The sequence below is a fragment of the Poecilia mexicana genome, unplaced genomic scaffold, assembly GCF_051168715.1.
Source record: "Poecilia mexicana isolate PSO_F unplaced genomic scaffold, ASM5116871v1 scaffold_11, whole genome shotgun sequence".
In the NCBI taxonomy this organism is placed as follows: domain Eukaryota; kingdom Metazoa; phylum Chordata; class Actinopteri; order Cyprinodontiformes; family Poeciliidae; genus Poecilia; species Poecilia mexicana.
Genome location: NW_028263380.1, coordinates 25,050,519 through 25,054,684, shown reverse-complemented (window position 1 = coordinate 25,054,684; position 4,166 = coordinate 25,050,519).

Genomic DNA, 4,166 nt, shown 5'->3' with positions numbered 1-4,166 from the left:
ACCGCTCTATTCGACTGCAGCGTCAAAACGAGACGGCAGCAGCGGCGGCTGTTCCTGCACAGCTTCCTGTGACAAACAGAGATGAAGCCGTGATATTTCAACCACGTCTGCACTTCAAACCACACTCAAAGCTCTGACAGACCTCTGGGGTTTCTGGCTCTTTGCTTAATGTGCTTTTAAGTGATGTTTCCTTGGACATTGCATTTGGGTGTGATTTCTTTCATCTATATTTAATCAGATTGTTTTCTCATATCTCTGTTATTCCCATCTACAAATGAATACTTTGAGCTTCAAAAGTGCTTCAGAAATAAAATTACCCAAACTTCCCATGCTCATCTTCACACAATCATCTTCTCTGCCTCTTTCTATGTCAGTACATTTCTCGTCGAAGGGAATGAAGGTGTCAGCCGGTATTACAGGATGGAGCACAGGCTCGTTTCTTTCAGCCCCCCAGTCCCCAAACCACACAAAAAATAAAAAGCCGCAGACGAGCGTTGCTATGGAAACAGTTCAGACAATTGTAATTGTCTCCCTCCATCTTTGCAGGTCAGAGCAGTGGGCATAACAGCTCCATAATCTCTCCATCACTCGTATAACTCCCCACAGAACCAGCGCCGTAAAATAGGTTTGCAGGAGTTTTGAGTCACAAATTTGCTGAGAGATACATTGGGTAATATTACCAAACCTGTGTGTGTGTGTGTGTGTGTGTGTGTGTGTGTGTGTGTGTGTGTGTGTGTGTGTGTGTGTGTGTGTGTGTGTGTGTGTGGATGCTCTGAAATGAGATTCTGCATCTTTCTGTCTCTAGAGGGGGAAATGACAGCCTGACATGTTTTACTTTCATCATCCATCCAACTTGAAAACATTTATGAGACCACCTTGACATCCTGAACATTTTTTTAAAGACATATACTCAAAGTCTCATATCGGAGCGGTAGTCAGACTGTCAAGTCAGTCAAATCTGTGGGTTTTTCATTTAAAAGAAGCAGAAACCCATCAGCACTGAGGAGGTCATGCCCTACAAATACTGAGTAACAAGCACATAAAACCAGCATGAACTTTTCCTGGAGTTAGATGCCTGTTTATATCAGTCAAAGAAACATTCGTTCCATCTTCCAATGGATAAAATAAATAGATATAGAGAAAGTACAAACATGAAAATAATGATAAATACCCCTAAAGGGACAAATATTTGGTCCATACGGATATATTTCTGCTTTGGCATTAAGAGAAAACCTTTGAAAAACAAAAGAATGTCTCTTATTTCAAACTTCATTCCAGTGTTTTGACCTAGGAATATTATTCTTGCATCTCAGAATGGGATTTTTACTAACTAATATCTGTGGATGTAGACTTTACAAACATTAAATGTGAATGTTATGTCAGATACAAGAGACATCTTAGTTTCTGCTACATATTTTATATTAAGGCCTCAGGTTGAGCTTGGAACAAGTTTAAAACCGGAGCCAAAGGCCAGACTGTGTGCATAGTTGAGCTGTACGCTTTGAGGTACCGCGGCCAAATATGGGAAAGTGTCTACCGTCTGTCTGCCTATAAAGAGAGGCTCTGTTCATAATTCTTGGGGGATTGTTTGAGATTTGACTCTGAGATCCCTCCTGGTGCACAGAGCTGTAGTTTTATAAGAAGGTCAGGTTGAAATAAATTCTCTTTGCTCAGCTTGTTCTGTCTTAGCAGCTTTTTTTTCCTGGAGAAGTTTCACATTGGCAGTTTGAAGGTGACCTAAACCCCTAAAACAACATCGAGGTACAAGTTATCAACATGTTTTGGTGCTAAGCATGCCTGTTGTTGATATTTAATATTTTGTGTGTTTGGATAAAAAAGAAAATGGATATCTTATGTCCGCCTTTTTTCCAGTCAGAACTTTGAGAAGGAGCATTATTGCACCATCAGCGCATTAGCATGCTAACATTAGCTTGCTGTGTTAACATTTGCTTTATCACTGCAGGTAGATTTAAAAAAGATAAAAGGTGAAACTCATAGATTCATTTCACAAAGACTGAAAATGTTTCAACCAAATATTGAGTCCATAAAAATGTAAATACTTTCCAGAAGCCTGACATTAATGTGTAAAATATTATTTTTTTATCTTATATACTTTTAGAATTTTCTCAGTCACTTTCTGAAATGACTGACCAAAAAACATTGAACTCTTTCACAATACTGTAACTTATGTAGACATACCTGTATATTTGTTATGCTCTAAACTCTCAACTTTTATGATTATTGAGGGTAAATTACAGCATAATAAGTTTGCAGGATCTTCCATCCACTTTCACATTTGCGACATTTTAAACATTATTTTAGACTGGAACTAAAAACTTATTTCATAACTTTAATCAGACCAGCAGAAGGATTTGGGCTAAAAGAATATTCTTCAACTAATAACCATATACATAGAAACCATTATATTTTATTCAAACTGAACTATTGTTAACTCAGTTTAACTTGGATGAAGGCCAAACCAGAAAGAGAAAGATGGTTTACAAAAACAAACTCTACACTCAGTGGTGGATGAAACCTCTTCATGATGCTTTAGCAGCATGTTTTACATCAGGACAGGATTTAACTAGACATTTAGACAACCAAAGAAGTGCTTGAATGATCACAGTTAAACAGTAAAATAAAGGTGACGTTTACCTGAACTGGAATGGTTGTCTATGTGGAACTGAGGATAATAAAATAACACTAAGCTGCACATTTTGCACATTTTTAGTAACTAAAAGCAGCAATTTGGATGGAAAGTTGTGCGTGTGTAAACTCTGACTCGTCCTCTCTGACCGCCACAGTCATGATGACCTGCTGTTAGTAAAATGTAATTGTTTCTGGCTGTACAAACAGAGTCCAAACATAACACAGCTGCATAAACAGCTACAACACTTTTTAATGGCTTTGACCAAACATTTACTGACAAACAACTCACAAGCATGAAAACCACACAAGACCGACTGATACATCTGGACTGCATTGTCTTTAGGGTTCATGGTGCTATTGTTTTGGTCTCAGAGTGGAAGGTAGTGTTCTGGTTCTGGCACGCTTACTGTCAACAAAATCTGCAAAAATCATTGAGTGGAGTTCTAAGGAACAATTAAGGAACTGAATACAAAAATATAAAGACTGAGCAAATCAAGAAAAACTGCCTTCGCAAACAGGATTCAAACCAAGAGCCTTCTTGCTGCTGGGCAATATTATTAAAGACTAATTAGGTAAAGTATGAAGTGGTACAATTAAAAGAAAAGCCAGATGATTGTTCAAATTAGCTGTAATTTCTCATCCGGAGGAAGCATGTGGTGACAGTGGAAACAGGAAGAAACCAACAGAACCAGGCTCAGTATCTCTGCTCTAACGGGAAGACGAGTAACAACAACAAACTGGGAGCTGAGCCTGCAAAAAAGGAGCCTGATAACCAAATAATCAGCCTTCATTCTAATTTTAGAAACTAATACCTATGTGTGAACCTGCAGAGCAAAGATCTCTGTAAGACACATATTTGACTATCACTGAGATGAATAAACCTTTCTATCAGATCCTCCTGCTGAACCAAAACAACATTTATTGTTTGTTACGTCCTTAAGTGAAGAACAAAAACAACAACTGGATTTCATTTGAATTATGTGCAAATAAAAACTACAAAATAAAACATGTTAATACAAATTAAAACTATTCAGAAGGCAGCAAACAGAATTCAGTAATAGGTTCATCTTGTATTGCAAACAAAATCTTGAATCAAAACATCACCTTTTGTCATAAAAAGCAGATACCAGCTTCTGTCCCACAAAAACTCTAAAACATCACCGATGTGACCTGTAAAATAGCGCTAGAGCTCATATCAAAGTACACAGACAATAAAAACCACCCTACCTCAGAATGCTCTGAGTGAACCGTCCTCGTCCAGCTGGCCCTGAAGCAACAGGCCTGTTAGCCCAGCCATGCTGCTCCGTGTTAGAGATACACTTTATCCACTTTGTAGCCGCTTTCATGACACCAACATCCACAGAAATGCTCCCAGGTTGTCATTTCTTCAAATTACCCAGTTGTAGCTCGCTAAACGTAGCGCTGAAGCTTTGAGCTAAAGGCAGGGAGGCCAACATCGTCTGGCATCGACTTTGTAACATCGAAAACTGTCTCTAAACGTCCAAACGATGTTCTTT